The following is an 18,849-nucleotide window of genomic DNA, read 5'->3' on the forward strand; positions in this document are numbered from 1 at the left end:
TGGATGAAGTTTCACCATCAGATGAACTGGGATATGTTTAATCTAATGAAGAGAAGGAATAGGGGTAACATGGTAGCTGTCTTCCAATATTTGAGGGGATGTCACAGAGAAGAGAGGGTCAACCTATTCTCCAAAGCATGAGAAGGCAGGAGAAGAAGCAATGGATGGAAACTAATCAAGGAGAGAAGCAACCTAGAACTAAGGAGAAATTTCCTGACAGTGAGAGCAATTAATCAGTGGAACGGCTTTCCTCCAGATGTTGCAAGTACTCCATTACTGGAGTGTTTTTGTTAGAGTGCGCACAATATGACTATTTTGAGACAACCCAGGAGCAAAAATACAGTAAACAGAGGTTTGTCTTTCTAATATATACATACACGTACTAGGCAAAGTCAGGCAATCAATCATCAACTACAGCATGGAAGCACACACGGAGAGATGCCCTCACAGGGTCTCTCTCATATATACAGTTTCTTAAAGTGATAAGTTAAATAACCCTGCTGACTCATTCTCATTGCATCATCATTTCCATATTTCATCCTTACATCCTTACAACATTACAGCAGCTGGTCAGCTATTAAATCATCATTACCCTGACAGTTTTTTCTGGTGAGACCAGTCTATCAGGGCAACCTGGTCTACCCAAATATGGGATGGAGCATACTGCTTCTGCTTTTGCCTTTCAGCCCCAATCCAGGAGCCTTCACAGGCAGTCGCTTCCCCGACAAACTATTTTTGTGTTAAACTGGAGGTTTTTAAGAAGAAAGTGGACAGCCATTTGTCCAGAATGAAGTAGGGTCTCCTACATGAGTCCGTGTGTGTGTGTGTGTGTGTGTGTGTGTGTGTGTGTGTGTTGGATTAGGTCCAAGATCCCTTCCAATTCTGTTGTTCTGTATTCTGTGTTCTTGTGACATAAGAGTCCCAAAATATGGAAACGAAGCTGGATTAGATGTTTTGACAAAATGCATTGTTGTAATTCATTTAAAGGTTCCTGCTTCAGAACTTAAAGAGTCTGAAAAGACAAAATTAAATTTTAACAAATTAACAAAAATCCTAAATATATATATTTTTCCTTTTAAGTTTACTAATTTGCTACACAATCATCTTCAGCCATTAAAAATGTGTGTTGGCTATAGATCTATATAGTTTATATGAGCCGTGGTGGCACAGTGCTTAGAGTGCAGTACTGCAGGCTACTTCTGCTGTGTGCCGGAAGATTTGGCAGTTCAAATCTTACCAGGCTCAAGGTTGACTCAGTCTTCCATCCTTCCGAGGTCGGTGAAATGAGGACCCAAATTATTGGAGTCAATATGCTGACTCTGTAAACTGCTTAGAGAGGGCTGTAAAGCACTGTAAAGCGGTATATAAGTCTAAGTGCTATTGCTATTGCTATCTGAGTAGAAGCAGCCAGAAGAAGCAAACAAGCCCAATTCACTACCTCTCTCTCAAATTTCTCATTGCTGAACCTAAGGCTAATGCTTTATCTGGGTACTAGCTGGACATCTGTGTTTTGCTTGAAACTATGTGATTGGGCGTGATAAATTGACACTTAAAGCCTGAAACTTAATGTAGAATGTAACTCCGTAGTATCAGAGCGTACTAATATAAGGCAACTGGCAGTTGGAACAGAGGGGTAGGGGAGTACAATGTCCCAGCCCTCAGGCTGGATGAGTCGCATGCTGGCCATGCCACACCCGGTTTAGCGAAGGGGTAGTATCAGAATGTGTCAATATAAGGCAACTGGCAGTTGGGACAGAGTTTCTTTCAGGTGGGAAGGGATAGTAGAACGTCTAACTCCTTAGCATCAGAGCGTGTGAATATAATACTGTATATGAAATACTAATGATCTGATGGTCATTTTGAAAAATCCTTTCTTAGCGAGCACCTAGAAGCCAAGAGGAACATATGTGCAAAATTTCAAGTTTGTAGGCTTTACCGTTCTTGAGATTTTGTGATGAGTGAGTGGTATTTGGCTTTTGTATATATATAGATTGCGGCTCTCCTAAGACAGATAATGGTGTGCATGGAAGCGGTGGCTAGCCCTTCACTTCCATATATTAATTACTATACTATATGTGTAAATCTTTAGGACATTGATTCAATTCAATGGAGTGATGCACAGGCAATCGGTTTTCTCAGATCAAAGGCAACTTTGAAATGGAATCAATGGGACTTACACATTCATGTCAACAATGCACGTCAGAGATGTTTAAACAGATATGTCATTTCAACTTGGATAGGTTCCACTTCTTGAATCCAGACTGTGTGACCAATTTGAAGGTTCCTGATTCTCACAGTTTTATTCATTACAACCTTGCAGATGATGGCTTTCGAGTTGTCACCTTGGGACAATAGTGGACAATAGGTCCACCTAGTGGACAATCCCTTAAACATGAGCCAGCCGTGTGCAACAGCAATCAAAAAAGCTAATACCATCCTTAGTTGTGTAAACAGAGGCATAGAATCAAAATCATGTGAAATATTAGTACCGCTTCATAAATCCTTAGTAAGGCCACACTTCGAATACTGCATCCAGTTTTGGTCACAACATTACACAAAAGAAATGTTGAGACTTTGGAAAAAGTGCAGAGAAGAGTAACTAAAATGATTAAAGGAGACTAAAACATATGAAGAACGGTTGCGGGAATTGGGCATGTCTAGTCTAGAGAAAAGAAAGACTAGGGTGACATGATAGCAGTGTTCCAGTATTTGAGGAGCTGCCATCAAGAAGAGGGGGTCAACCTATTTTCCAAAGCACCAGAGGGCAGGACAAGAAACAATAGATGGGAAGTAATCAAGAAGAGAAGACCTTCAAAGGTGAGGGGGAGGAGGGGGAGGAGGAGAAAGAGGAGAAAGAGGAGGGGAAAGAGGAGGAGGAAGAGTAAGAGAGAGGGGAAGGAAGGAAGGAGGAAGAAAGGAAAGAAAGAAAGAAAGAAAGAAAGAAAGAAAGAAAGAAAGAAGGAAGGAAGGAAGGAAGGAAGGAAGGAAGGAAGGAAGGAAGGAAGGAAGGAAGGAAGGAAGGAAGGAAGGAAGAGAAAGGCAGGCAGGCAGTGGCTTTAAAACAAAGAGTGATTTTTTTCCCCCTGCAAATAGTAAAAATGGCCCTCTTCCAATAGCAGTAGGGTGGCGGAGGCTTTACCTCTTTTGCAGGATTTGCAAAAGGTGTCTAATACGCTTGTTGCTAGGTGATTCATGGGTTTAGGTGACAGCCACAAATACTTCTGATGAGCTACAGTCTGCCAAACAAGCCAGCTTCTTGCTGAGTGGGCTCGCCGTTGCCTTGGTAAATGTTAATTTTGAAGGAATAGAGAAAACAGCAATGCTGGACTCGGCTCCAACACATACACACACACACACACACACACACACACACACACACACACACACACACAATACTTGAAAGTGGTTTTTAAGGTCACACTCCAAATCTACGGAGAAAGTCAGGAAAACATCTTGGATTGCTCGCTTTCTCCACAGCCTTGCCCATTGGTGCACAAGGAGTATCTCTCTTTCTCCTACAAATTGGACAGAGACCGGACACTTTATAAGAGCCTGTAGTACAGTGGACTAAAGCACTGTTATTAACACCAGCTGCCTGCAATTACTGCAAGTTCGAATCTCTCCAAGGCTCAAGGTTGACTCAGCCTTCCATCCTTTCTAAGGTAGGTGAAATGAGGACCCAGATTGTGGGGGCAATAAGCTGACTTTGTATAAATATACAAAAGTATGAAGGCTATTGCTTAACGCATTGTAAGCCGCCCTGAGTCTCCGGAGAAGGGCGGCATATAAATTAAAGCAAAAAAACAAAAACAAAAACATTTTGGCAGTCCCAAACACCTCAACCTGGATTGCCGGTGCTATTACCAAAATCAAACCAGTCTACTATTTCTATAAGTTCAAGAGTGTCAAACTGAAAGTCTGGTGACCATATCTGGCTCACAGAGTGCTTAGATTTGGCTTGCAGGCGTGCCCTGGAAACAGCAAGGGACCGGCCCTCAGTGCCTCTGCCAGTTAAAACGGAGCTCGCGAGGAAATCAATAATGAAATGCAGATTTACTTACAGTAAATGAACAGGTGATTTTTAAGCTCTACATTAGTTTGCTCGGTCCTGTTGTTATGTTTTCCTTTCTCTTACTCTAATTCCACGCTGTGCTAGCTTCCAAAATCAATACTGAAACATCTCCAGAGATATACAAGGTGTAACTCAAGTCAAATAAGCTATCCAGAAACTGTGCACTGCTGTGATCTGGCCTTAAAAATTCTACTCTGAAATATTTTAATTCGTAAATCAAAAAACATCTCGGGTGCAGGCAGATTGAAGCTTTGCCTAACCCCGTTGAAAGAATCACCCAACAATCTCTGCATAAATTCTCCCAAATCAGCTCCACAGCCGATGGGCTAGTCACATCAATTCTATTTCATGATCCAATATCTAGAAGATGCCTCAATCAGGAGGAAGGTTGGGGAAAAGCTAAGAGTGAACGCATGGGGCAATGCCAAGCACAATCCTACTCAAAGAGTAATAAGGTCTTCAGGGTGTGGATGTCACACTGCAACCACAAAATCATAATCATCACCAGCAACTACAGCTCAACAATTCCTGCAAAGAAGTGAAGGACGCATTAGTGGTGATACTTTGCTTCACAAGATGTGGTGAGGGTTATTTGCATGCAAGAGATGAATAGAATAGAATAGAACAGAACAGAACAGAACAGAACAGAATAGAATAGAATAGAATAGAATGGAATGGAATGGAATGGAATGGAATGGAATGGAATGGAGTGGAGTGGAGTGGAGTGGAGTGGAATGGAATGGAATGGAATGGAATGGAATGGAATGGAATGGAATTCTTTATTGGCCAAATGTGATTGGACACACAAGGAATTTGTCTTGGACGCTCTCGGAGTACATAAAAGAAAAGATACATTCGTCAAGAATCATAAGGTACAACACTTAATGACACTAGCATTGAGAAATAACAGAATAACCAAGTTGGAAGGGACTTTGGGGATCTTCTAATCCAATGCCCTGCACAAGCAGGAGACCTTATATCATTCCAGACAACTGGTTGTCCAATCCAGTGGTGGATTGCTACCGGTTCACCCCAGTTCGAGTGAACCGGTAGTAGCGGCGGCAGGAAACTCCACCCATCTGCCCAGACATCATCAAATACACCCTGCACATGCACAGAAGCTTCTGCACATGTGCAGAAATGGCACATGCGCGAGCAAAGCAAGCGCACATGAGCGAACCGGTAGCAAAGGTAAGTGAAACCCATCACTGGTCCAATCTCTTCTTGAAAACCTCCAGTAATGGAGCACCTAAACTTCTGAAGGCAAGCCATTCCACTGATAGAATGATGGTTGTATTGTTTTCCAGTTGTTGGGGGGATTTTGGGGTTAGGATCCCCCTCCCATCATAGGAGAAACCTACATTTGTCATTCAAACAGGCACACTATAAGGATTTTCCTATATTTTGGGGGGAAACTTTGAATGATGCGGAATATGGCCGAGCAATTCTCTTTTCACAAATTTCCTAAATGACATTTTAAATGTTACGCTTTTCTTCTCATCGGTCATACCGGCTTTAAATGCAGGATAAGAAAAGGTTACAGTAGAAGGATAATGTCAGAAAGAAAGAGCAGAAGTTCACAAAATGAACATTGTCACTATGCCAGTCATAGGATGCCAAGGAAAGAATGAATTGGCTGTTCAAAAGTAGATGCCAACATCGATAAACATATTATGCTAAGCGGGGGGGGGGAATCATTTAAGTGGTATTCAGTACAGACCCTTTCTTTCTTTTTTAAGGGAAAGTAATTATTCAAACTGGATTGATTTCTTCATCATTTTTGAAGAAAACTGGGGTGAGGGAATACATTAGCAATCAAAGTTCAAGCTAATCATAGTTCTTCACATTTAAGGGGTATTTGCATTCAATCAAATTTGCACCTGGAAGTCTTTCCTAGCATAAACTTTTGAGGGGATCCTCAGGCTTTATCTCAGAACAAATAGCATTATGGGTAATAAATAGCAACCAATAGATATTAAATAGAAGTTTTCCAGTGAATTCATACATTGAATTTAGCAAATAAATAGTAACTGGTGCATTTATAGAAAGGTTGGATTTAGGGACCAATTTCTTTTTCTCTCTATTAATTTTGATGTAAAATGGAAGACAATGTTTACTTCATATAGTACCTCCTCAGTCTAGTAGTCGTGCAAACTAGGGGTGAAATGCTACTGGTTCAGACCGGTTCTCCTGAACCAGTAGTAAAATATGCTACCAGTTCGGGTGAACTGGTATTTCCGACGATCAGCTGGGCAATGATCAGCTGTGAGGTACAATTTATATTAGCTAAAATTATCGGATTTCCTGCTAATCTAAATCGTGGGGCACAGCGGATTTTCCCCCCCTCACTGTTCTACTTACCTTTGAAGACTCAGAAGGCTTCAAAATGTTCCTTTTTTAGCGCTGCGCAGGCACGCCTCATATGCGCATGCACGCAAAGTGCACGCTCAGTAGCAGACTCACAGAACCGGTAGCAGACTTTAGAAGATTTTGCCGCTGGTGCAAGCAAGGGTTTACCTCTCTATGCAGTGGTGGGCTTCAACCAGTTTAACAACTGGTTCTGTGAGCACACTTCTTGTGTGTGTGTGTGCCTGATGCGCTGGCGCGCAGCATTCAAGATGCAGCAATTTTCAAGCTCAGCTGCTTACCTTCTAAGGCAGCCCCAGTAAGTAGAACAGCGGAGGCACAGAAATCAGCTATGCCAAGCGAATCAGCTGAGACAGAAAGAAGGAAATATAGGACAGGATAGGGTGGGGGTGGGTGGGTGGGGCCAGCTGATCATTGGAACTACCGGTTCGCCTGAACCAGTAGCAGCCCCACCACAGTCTCCATGTATTCTATTCCAAGCCTTCCTTCATTAGGAAAATTTCCCAGTATCTTTCACATCATGGTTACCATTAAATAACTGGCTGGCTATAATGTAATCTGATTTAAACTAGGATATGAAACCAAGGTCGGATCAAATAATTTCATCCCATGGGAAAGATGGCATAGAATTCTACCACCTTGTCTCTTTTGGACTACATATATTTTATTTTATTTTTTTTAATAATAATTTTTATTGTAGTTTTTCTTTTCCATAATTCTAATACATAATCAAACAGACAGTGTCATTTTTATATACTTTGGATTAACAGTTCATGTAATATATACATTATATTCATATATATACGTCCTCAACCTCCTTATGAATATTATCTATTTTTGTTTCTGTTGCCTATCCACCTATACCATTTTCCCCAAACTGCATAATATTCCGAACCGTCTTTTTCTTTTAATTCTAAAGTTAGTTTATTCATTTCGGTACATTCAAATATTTTCTGAATAATCAATCCCTCTGGTGGTAAGTTATGTTCCTTCCAATATTGCTCGAACGCAATTCTTGCTGACTACATATATTTTAAGGCATTTTTTTCTCCCTGAGCATAGCAGAGAGGTCACCTTGCAGACAAAGGTCCACGTAGTCAAAACTATGTTTTTCCCAGTAGTGATGTACGGCTGTGAGAGTTGGACCACTGCAAGTCTCTTGAGCACTGAAAAATTGATGCTTTCAAATTCCATTGTTGGAAAAGACTCTTAAGAGTGCCTTTAAGAGTGTAAAGAGATCCAATCAGTCCATCCTGAAAGAAATCAACCCTGATTGTTCTTTGGAAGGACAGATCCTGAAGCTGAAGCTCAAATACTTTGTCCACCAAGTGAGAAGAAGAGGACTCCTTGGAAAAGACCCTGATATTGGGAAAATAGAAGGTGAAAGGAGAAGGGGACGGCAGATGATGAACATGGAACATAGAACAATAGTGTTGGAAAGGACCGTGGAGGTCTTCTAATTCAACTGTCTACTCAAGCAGGAGACCCTAGAGTAGTTACCAAAATTGTGGAAACCTTTTGGGAAAAGTGTATTTTTGAGGTTTGATGGCTAATAACACCACTTTTTGGGGGGAGTTTCAAGATAATCCTATTCCACCACTGGAATGGCCTGGGAATAGCTCAGACCTTCACCCAATTGAAAATCTATGGAGCCGACTAAAGAAACTTGTTCGTCAGAAGCGACCCAGCAATAAAACCCAGTTAATAGAAGCCATCATTCAATCTTGGTTTCACATTAGAACAGCTGCAGAACTCAAAGACTTGGTTCACTCCATGGGAAGACGTTGTAAGGCCGTAATTCATGCTAAAGGTTACCCAACTAAGTATTAACTGACATGATAATTTTTGTATATCTCATTTTTTCTATGGTGATAATTTTTGTATATCTCGTTTTTTCTATGTGTTTCACTTTTCTTCTTTATACTGTAACTGCTATTCTAACAGCAAATCCTTCATAAAAGTTATTGCATGACATTCTTGATTAAATTATCTTTCCATTGATATATAATTTTATGGTACTACTTCAAAAAAAAAAGTGGTGTTATTAGCTAGCTTTAGAAAATACACTTTTCCCAAAGGGTTTCTACAATTTTGGCCACTACTGTATACCATTTTAGACAAAAGGCCATACAGTCTCTTCTTGAAAGCCTCCAGTGATGGAGCACCCACAACTTCTGAAGGCAAGCTGTTCCCTTGGTTTATTTGCTCTCACCATTAGGGAATTTCTCCTTAGTTCTAGACGGTTAAATAATGTCATCAATGCAATTAACATGAATTTGGGCATACCGCGGGAGTCAGTATAGGTGATCTGTCCCCGTCTACACACACACACAAACACAGCCAGCCGAGGGTTAAGAAAGTACTTGGCACGCACACAGGTCATTATCTCAAACTTGGCAACAATATAAGCACTGTCTGCCAAGAGTTTTACTGCAACAGATAACATAAAATTACATACGCATTGCAAATAGTCCAGCAAAACAATATCCCTTCGGCAGCTTCAGACGTTGTTCAAGTGACTAGCCAGAGTTAGTTTTTGTTCGTCACAGATTTTTACCAGCCACCACCCTCTCTTATATAGTCTCTGGGGTGTGGTCCAGTGACTCAGCTATAATCCCTAGCACGCCTCCTTAACTGCTGCAACCGTTTCTCACGCCTTCGTTGGCGTGCATCCAGGAACGACGGCTCTCCTTCCTCGCCCTCATCAGAGACACCTGGCTCCTGGCCAATCTCCCCTTCCTCGGCCGGCACCTGAGGCATTGCCAGAGGGGAGGGGCCTGGAGAGGGAGGCCTGGCTGACTCCTCTCCCTCATGTTCGGAGCCTTCTTCCTCCGATGAGATAGGCTCAGAGGGCGGGGCCACAACAATAGGGGCCTGGCATGCTGTGGTCCATTGGGTCATGATAGGCCAGATACAACTTAGTGATTGAACAACAACAAACCTCCAGCATCTGTAAAAAAAAAAAAACAACAACCCTAAAACCAGAGAGACAAACCCAAAACAATGTCTGTGTATTACTTAGTTTATGATGCAGTTGAAATGTGAAGAGAATAGAGCCACATTTATTTAAAAGAACCACATGTTTCCTCCATTAAAAATAAAAACAAATTAGAATATCCACAGGAGTTAGTTTATGAGTTATTAAAAAGGTGCCGCCAAGGAACTGCATTAAATAACTCAATTTGCGCTGAAGAAAACCAAAATGTGAGTAATGTAAGCATTTCTTTTAAGTTCAGCTGATGAATAACTAAGAAATATTTAAAAGAACTATGCTTAGAAGGCATCCTTTGAAGGGAAATGAAGAAGCTTTTGATAACATTCCCCAAGTGTTGTTGTTGCTGTTTGATAAAACCAAATGCATGAAGATGCTTTTCAGAATTAGTATGCAGGAGTAAACAACTCTTTAATGGAGATAAGAATTATCTAACAATAAAACCCAGGACTGCAAAAAGCAAACATGTAATTTACATTTAGAGAGATGGAAAAAAAAAACCCCACCATAAACAAGAAAAATAGTTCCATATCTTGAAATGTCTGGAAACAAAGGAAAGAGCAGCAAATGTGCAAATTACAAAGCCAGTGGGTCACCTTGGAATGGATTTGGAGCTGTCCCTGGTACTGAAATCACAATTACAGCAAGAGAAGAAAACCAAGTTTTAAAAAAAAGAAAACAAAGAAATTTGGAGACAGAGAAAAACTTGGGTATAAATGACATGGATTACAAGCCTTGTTCTCTGAAAATCAAAGTTAATTTTTTTAAAATGAGATACAGATAAGTTAGTTACAGAATAGAGTTGGAAGGGACCTTGGAGGTCTTCTGGTTTAACCCCATGCTCAAGCAGGAGACCCTATGCCAGTGATGGCTAACTTTTTTGCCATCGCGTGCCAGGAAGGGGGGTGGGTGGGGGAGGTTCGCATGCACACGTGCGTGCCCACACCCATAATTCTATGCACCCCTCCCTGCACATATGCGCAAACCCCCCCCCCCGCTCCTGGCACGTGATGGCCCGGTAGGCCTGTTTTTCTTTCTTACCTGGCTCCAGATCCTCTCTGTGCATCTGGGGAGGGCAAAAACAGCCTTCACCACCCCCTCTGAGACCCTCCAGAGGCCTGAAACAGCCCATTTCCCAACTCCCGGTGGGACAGGAAGTGACTTTTTTGCTGTCCCCAGTCTTCAGAGCCTCTCTGGAGGCTGGGGAAAGCAAAACACGTCACTTCCTGTCCCACCCGGAGTTGGGAAATGGGCTGTTTCAGGCCTCTGGAGGGCCTCCGAGGGAGTGGGAAAGGCTGTTTTCGCCCTCCCGAGATGCATAGAGAGGATCTGGAGCCAGGTGAGAAAGAAAAATGGGCCTTCCCCACCCTCATCACCCCCAGGCCCTCCAGAGGCAGGAAACAGCCTGTTTCCCTACTTCTGGTGGGCCCAGAAGGCCCAAAAATCAGCTGGCCGGCACGTGCATGCTCACCAGAGCTGAGCTGATGTGCCCACTGATATGGCTATGCATGCCACCTCTGGCATGCGTGCCATAGGTTTGCCATCATGGCCCTATGCCATTCCAGACAAGTCTTTTCTTAAGTTATGAAGCACCCATATCTTCTGAAGGCAAGCCATTCCATTGGTTAATTGTCCTCACTGTTAGTAACATAGAGATATTACAAGATGCTAAACTGAAATGTCATGAAGAACTAAAGAGTGTCTTCCAAATCAATTTAGCTTCTGGACTAGTCTTCTTGAAATAAATAATCTAGACCTGGGGTTCCCTTATTTATTGTATGGAACCATAATAAAGCTTTTACAAGAAGTTTGTCTACCTGTTTGACATCCAATCAAAAGAAAGGCAGGCAAAAACAGAAGAAAATACTATAGAACAGAACAGAATAGAATTCTTTATTGGCCAAGTGTGATTGGAGACACAAGGAATTTGTCTTTGGTGCATATGCTCTCAGTGTACATAAAAGGAAAAAAAAAGAAAAAATATATTCATCAAGAATCATAATATACAACACTTAGTGATAGTCATAGATTATTAATAAGCAATCAAATCATACTAGGAAACAAACAGAACAATATAAATAGTAAAAATACAAGCAACAAGGTTATAGTCATAAGTGGGAGGAGATAGGTAATAGGAAGGATGAGAAGATTAATAGTAATGCAGACTTAGTAACTAATTGAGGGAATTATTTGTTTAGCAGAGTGATGGCGTTTGGGAAAAAACTGTTCTTGTGTCTAGTTGTTCTGGTGTGCAGTGCCCTACAGTGTCGTTTTGAGGATAGAAGTTGAAACAATTTATGTCCAGGATGTGAGGTGTCTGTAGATATTTTCTCAGCCCTCTTTTTTTTTTTAATTGAATGCTTCACGAATTTGCATGTCATCCTTGCGCAGGCGCCATGCTAATCTTCTCTGTATCATTCCAATTTTAGTATGTGTGCTACCGAAGCGAGCACTGCCCTCTTTTTGACTTTTGTAGTATACAGGTCTTCAATGGAAGGCATGTTGGTAGCCATTGTTTTTTCTGCAGTTTTAATTATCTGTTGACGTCTGTGTCTGTCTTGTTTGGCTGCAGAGCCAAACCCGAAAGTTATGGACATGCAGATGACAGACTCAATCATTCCTCTTTTTGAAGCACCAACTTAATACAATCTTGAATTTAGAACAAAGGATTTTAAAAAAATGTGGAACCAATAGATTTATCAGAAGTTAAAAAGAGAAAGGTCTACAAAACCCGGAACTTTATCAAACAGAAATAAAGGCAATAAATCAGATAAATTGCCTGCCTACCAATTATATAAGGAATGGGATAAAAGAACAATTACCTCTTTCTGAGATAGAACCAAACATGTTTTTACGACAAAAGAGATGATGCAACAATTTGTTATTCCTGATTATATCCTGAACAGACAATTAATCTGAAAGGGACTGAAGAATATTTGAGCGATATATTACTTCTAAAAGTCATACATCAAGAGATGGAAAGTGTTTTTCCACGTATGGAAAAGATGTGGAAAACACAGAAGGCATTTTTTATAGGCTAGCTCCTCGTCAGCCTAATCTAGCCAATCTTAGAAATCTCCAATATTGGACAATAAATACTGCATATAATACATATAATACAATTTTATATTTTATGCATATATCTATAGCTGTATGCAAGAATGTAAGCACATACACGTATATTTCACAAATAAATGTGATGTCCTAATTATAGTCCAGGTCAGGGGTGTCAAACTCATGGCCCGGGGGCTGGATCCGATCCATGGGGTGCTTAGATCTGGCCTGTGGAGTTGCCCTAGAAACAGTGAAGGACCAGCCCGTAGTGCCTCTGCCAACAAAAATGGGGCACGGGATGGGCTGCACACGCCCCTCCCAAGCTCCATTTTCACTGGCAGAGGGTTGCAGGAGGCAGTCACAGCCAAAAACGGAGCTCGGGAGTCTGTTTTCACTGGCAGAGCACTCAGTCCACCACAGGCACCCCCAACATGAGTGATGTTGAGCTGGCCACGCCGACCCTGGTCACACCACCCAGCCCCTCAAGGTCAAACACAACCCTGATGCAGCCCCAGTGAAATTGAGTTTGACACCCCTGGTCTAGGTGGTTTGCAAGCATGGAAATAATACCATAAAACCTTGAAAACATACAAAACTAGATCAAAACTCTCTCTCCCCCTCTCTCCCTTTCCCTCTCTTTTGGATAGATGGATGGATGGATAGATAGACGCCCCAACTACCCCAAACTAAGAGATTACAGCAGGGGTGAAATTCAGCAGGTTCTGACAGGTTCTGGAGAACCAGTAGTGGAAATTTTGAGTAGTTCGGAGAACCGGCTGGTCCCAGAGTGGGGTAGGAATGGAGATTTTGCAATATCCTTCCCCTGGAGTGTGGTAGGAATGGAGATTTTGCAGCATCCTTCCCCTGGAGTTTTTTTTTTTTTAGTTTGATTTATATGCCGCCCTTCTCCAGAGACTCAGGGCAGCTTACAATGCGCTAAGCAATAGCCTTCATACTTTTGTATATTTATACAAAGTCAGCTTATTGCCCCCACAAACTGGGTCCTCATTTAACCTACCTTAAAAAGGATGGAAGGGTGAGTCAACCTTGAGCCTGGTAAGATTCGAACCTGCAGTAATTGCAGGCAGCTGTGTTAATAACAGGGTGCTTTAAACCACTGTACTACCAAGGCTGGGTGGGGTGGGAATGGAGATTTTGCAATATCCTTCCCCTGAGGTGGGGTGGGAATGGTGATTTTGCAGTATCCTTCCCCTAGAGTGGGGGAGAATGGAGATTTTGCAGTATCCTTCCGCTGCAACGCCCACCAAGCCACACCATGCCCATCAAGCCATGCCCACAAAACCGGTAGTAAAAAAAATTTGAATTCCACCACTGAATTACAGGTTCATAAAAAAGGGCACTGAAAAAAGATGACTTATGACCATTTTTCACATTTACGCCCATTGCAGCATCCCCATGGTCATGTGATGAAAATTTGGATGCTTAGTAATTGACTCATACTTATGACAGTGGCTGTGTCCCAGGGATCACATGATCCCCTTTTGCGACCTTCTAGTAAGCACAGTCAATGGGGAAGCTGGATTCCCTTATCAACCATGTTACTAATTTAGCAATTGCAGTGATTCGCTTAACAAATATTGCAAGAGATGCCGTAAAATGGGGCAAGGCTCACTTAACATATGTCTCACTCAGCAAGATAAATTTTGGGCTCGATTATGGTCGTAAATTGAGGGGTTAATTTTTCAGAACTAACACTCTGCATTCCAAACTTTAAATACTGTATGTCTGGACTTCAATTCCTAGAATTTCCAGAATGTTTGGGTGGAAAATTCTGGGAGTTCAGAGGTTCAGAAGTTCAGACATTTGAAAATTGCCAAGGTTGAAAAACATTGTTCTAGACTGGGCAGTGGGAGATAATTAAGAGAGAAAGGAAGAGAGAGGGGGAGGGGGAGGGAGAAAGGAGAGAGAGAGATGGGGGAGAGAGGGGGGGAATATCACAGGGATGGAAGGGACCTTGGAGGTCTTCTAGTACAACCATCTGCCCAAGGTAGATCTTATTGCATCCCAGACAAATGACGAACCAATTTTTTTCTGGAAGACCTCCAGCGATGGAGCACCCACCACTCTAGGAGGTAGGCTGTTCCACGGATTTATTGTCAGGAAATTTCTACTTAGTTCCAGGTTGGATCTTCTTCTGACAAGCTTCCAACCATTGCTTTTTGTCCTGCCTTAAAGGGCTATGGAGAATCAATCTATGCTTCTTCCCCATGACAACCTTTCAAGTATTGGAAGATGCGACCATGTCTCCCTTTAGTTCTAGGTTAGATCTCCCTCTGACGAGTTCCACCCATTGCTTCTTGTCCTGCCCTCAGGTACTTTGGAGAATGAGTCAATCCCCTCTTCTCTGTGACAGCCCCTCAAGTACTAGAAGACAGCTTTCATGTCACCCCTTTGATAGGTTAGGCATACCTACTAGCTCCCTTAACCATTCATCATATGGTTCAGCCTATAAACCCTTTATCATCTTGGTTGCTTTTCTCTGCAATTTTTCTAGCGTATACATAGTGTATACAGAGTATACAGTAGTAGAGTATACAGAGTATACACTAGTGGCCAAAATTGTGGAAACCTTTTAGGAAAAGTGTATTTTTGAGTTTTGGCTAATAACATCACTTTGTTTTTGGAGTATCAAGATAATCATATTCCACTGCTGGAATGGCCTGGGAATAGTCCAGACCTTAACCCAATTGAAAATCTATGGAGCCAACTAACTAAATAAACTTGTTTCTCAGAAGCGACCCAGCAATAAAACCCAGTTCATAGAAGCAATCATTCAATCTGGGTTTCACATGATAACAGCTGCAGAACTAAAAGACTTGGTTCACTCCATTGGAAGATGTTTTAAGGCCGTAATTCATGTTGAAGGTTACCCAACTAAGTATTAACTGACATGATGATAATTTTTGTATATCTCATTTTTTCTATGGTGATAATTTTTGTATATCTCATTTTTTCTATGGTGATAATTTTTGTATATCTCATTTTTTCTACGTCTTTCACTTTTCTTCTTTATACTGTAACTGCTATTCTAATTGCAAATCCTTCATAAAAGTTATTGCATGACATTCTTGATTAAACTATCTTTCCATTGATATATAAATTTATGGTATTACTCCCCCCAAAAGTGGTGTTATTAGCTAGTTTTAGAAAATACACTTTTCCCAAAAGGTTTCCACAATTTTGGCCACTACTGTAAATAAATGCTCCCAGAAATGGTAGGGCCAGGAAACCCCTCCCCCTTCCTCCCCACGTTACTTGAACTAATATAATTATATTGCCAGCAAAATCAGATGGGGAAGAATAAAGTGTCAAAAGGAAGGCAAGGAAGAGAGAGAAAACCTTTTTAGATGAACAAAAAACAACCTTACCCAGCAATCCTCCCTCCCAAGGAAAGATTAATTTTCAATCTTTCCAGCAGCCGATCCATTGATCATTGTTGGGGTGAGGTTGGGATGGGGAGGGGGAGGGGGTGGGTAGACTGTCCTATCCTGTAAGTACAAGAGTGAAGACTAAGTAAAAATTTAATCCAGTGTAAGTCAGTTTCAAATAATGGACTTAATTAGAATTCAGAGGCATGTACTATCAATAGCAATAAGAAGCTATTTATAACACCTTCTCAACACAGCGTTGCACTGGGAACTGCAGACTAAAATATTGACTGGGAATGAGACACCGTTAATGAGACTCGTGTGTGTATGTGTGTGTGGGTTGTATACAAGGTGTCACAACAAGCAATTAGCCTGGAAGATTGTTTAAGAACAATAGCTTTTCCAAACCGCAGCATGGTTTTTGTGACAATGATTTTGTGATCAGAGTTTCCAATCAAAGCTTCCCAATCAGGATGTTGGATCAGGATTGCATGTGATGAATTTAATCCAATTTTTTTTTTACTATCGGTTCTGTGGGTGTGGCTTGGTGGGCATGGTGTGGCTTGGTGGGCATGGCAGGGGAAGGATGCTGCAAAATCTCCATTCCCACTCCATTCCAGGGGAAGGATACTGCAAAGTCCCCATTCCCTCCGCACTCTGGGGCCAGCCAGAGGTGGCATTTGCCAGTTCTCCAAACTACTCAAAATTTCCGCTATTGGTTCTCTGAACTACTCAAAATTTCCACTACAAGTCCTCCAGAACCTGTCAGAACCTGCTGGATTTCACCCCTAGTTTAATCAAACCCCAAAGGTTCCTCTCCAGTCACAGAAACCCCCAAAAAGCTCTTTTATGCATGCGAGTCAGATCACTAGACTATCTATTCATTTTCCTGTACACTATGTCAGCCTTGGAGGCCATCTTTTTCTTTGGATCTTCAGGGCTGCCACACTTAGTGCTGTGGGAAAGTGGGAGGGGGGGTTGTATGGAGTTGATGGAGATATATAGATATAACAACATTCTTTTCTCTGGGAGTCAAGGACGTTCAGCCTGCACCTGGAGAGGCATGACTGGGGGGCATCTCCAGTTGGGATGGTGGATTGATTGGACCATGTGATGGACATGTGGGTGCGGGATGTTAGGATATGGTTTGAGCCTAACTATGTTGTACAGGCAATATAAGTATACTGTAACTTTAAGCTGTAACTGTATTATGTGGCTTTAATGCTGAGTTTCTCTGTGCAATCCACTCTGCTGGTTGGTAACACAACAACAATAACCTTAACACGGGAGAAGGAACTTGGACTTTCCTTTGGGTTGGGAAAACCTGGAAGCTTTCAGATTCGAGTTTTCCCAGATGTGCCAATATGACATCTCTAATAAAATGGAACTTTGAGACTTATTTGGTTGGGGGTGTTACTTGGAACCCTGACATCTAAATCTCCTTTAAAACCTCAACTGGCTCCCCACTTAGTGGGGTGCTGTCCGGGGTCTTGAACCCCAAACACTGACCCGATAAACAGGCAGCGCGAAGACTCAGGGAAGATGACACACTAACTGGAAATCAACTCAGGGTGTGTGTGTGTGTCCAGGGGCCATTTTTGTGGAAAATGTGTCTTCTGCCTTGCAGCTAAAACTTGACTTTGTGTGCAGTTATTGTGAAAAGACAGATTTCGGTCCAGGGATCATTAGGAAAAGCACTAAGAATATAACTGACAACACTGCAATGCATCTACAGCTCATCAGCACATAAAATACGATGCTCAGTTCTGGTTGCCATATGTAGAAAAGGCTAGCATGGCAGGAAAAGCCAAAAGGAACCAATCAGAAAATGGATCAGAAGCTTCAAACAAGGTTCTGATAAGAAAGAGTTGGAATGTTTAGGATTATTTTCTTAGAAAAATGGTGATTTAAGATAGAGCAAAGATGGTTGTGAGAGATGCACTCGTATATGACCTACAGATTGTAGACAGGGAGAAATTTTACCCCTTCTCTTGGAGCATTAAAACCAGGAGCTGTTCCATGAAAATGAGAAGATTTAGAAGAGATAGAGGAATGACCCAAACTAGGTAACATCATCAGAACTAAGACTGATGATGTTACCTATTTGGGTAATGAAATGTCTGCAGGAAAATAACTGAACTCAGAATACCAAGAATTCACAGTTCTCCTCCTCCTCCTCTTCCTCCTCCTCTTCCTCCTCCTCCTCCTCCTCTCCACATGCCACACTCCCTTCTTGCATTGATGATATTACCTAGTTGGGTAATGAAAGGTCTGCAAGAAAACAACCAAGCTCAGAGAGCACCAAAGACCCCTCATTTCAACCCTGAGCTTCAAATATTCTCCTTGATAGATAGAAGGAAGCTCTGCTTCACCAAACCAGGCAGTAAACTCTGTCAATCATTAATTCTACAAATACAAATCAAATTAAATATCCAGGACAGGGTAATCGATTAAAAAATAATGCTAGTGAAAACAATACACTACGTTAATGCTAATAATGAGCCGTGGTGGCACAGTGGTTAGAATGCAGTACTGTAGTCTACTTCTACTGACTCTTGGCTGCCAGCAGTTCGGCAGTTCGATCCTGACCAGGTCAAGATTGATTCAGTCTTCCATCCTTCCGAGGTCAGTAAAATGAGGACTCAGATTATTGGGGGCAATAGGTTGACTCTGTAAATGGCTTAGATAAGACTGTGAAACACTATGAAGTGGTATATAAGTGCTATTGCTACTGCTATTGCCTCAGCCATCCATCCTTTCGAGGTGGGTAAAATGAGGACCCAGATTGTAGGGGGCAATATACTGACTCTGTAAACCACTTAGAGCGGGGCTGTAAAGCATTATGAAGTGGTATATAAGTCTAAGTGCTATTGCTATTGCCTCAACCTTCCATTCTTCTGGAAAAATGAGGACCCAGATTGTTGGGGGCAAGAAGCCGACTCTGTAAACTGCTTAGCAAGGGTACATAAGTCTAA

The 18,849-nt window shown here is 41.8% G+C and overlaps 1 protein-coding gene and 1 non-coding gene across 2 annotated transcripts in view; one reads left to right on the forward strand and one right to left on the reverse strand.

The window, feature by feature from the left end:
* RASGEF1A (RasGEF domain family member 1A) overlaps positions 1-18,849 on the forward strand; it is a 260,770-nt gene that overhangs the window by 83,666 nt on the left and 158,255 nt on the right. The window lies entirely within an intron of this gene.
* Positions 11,778-11,884, reverse strand: LOC117670055 (U6 spliceosomal RNA). Its single transcript, XR_004592573.2, has one exon. It is a non-coding gene; the product is annotated as a U6 spliceosomal RNA (small nuclear RNA).

The sequence above is a fragment of the Pantherophis guttatus genome, chromosome 6 (assembly GCF_059756535.1).
Source record: "Pantherophis guttatus breed Tessera chromosome 6, ASM5975653v1, whole genome shotgun sequence".
In the NCBI taxonomy this organism is placed as follows: domain Eukaryota; kingdom Metazoa; phylum Chordata; class Lepidosauria; order Squamata; family Colubridae; genus Pantherophis; species Pantherophis guttatus.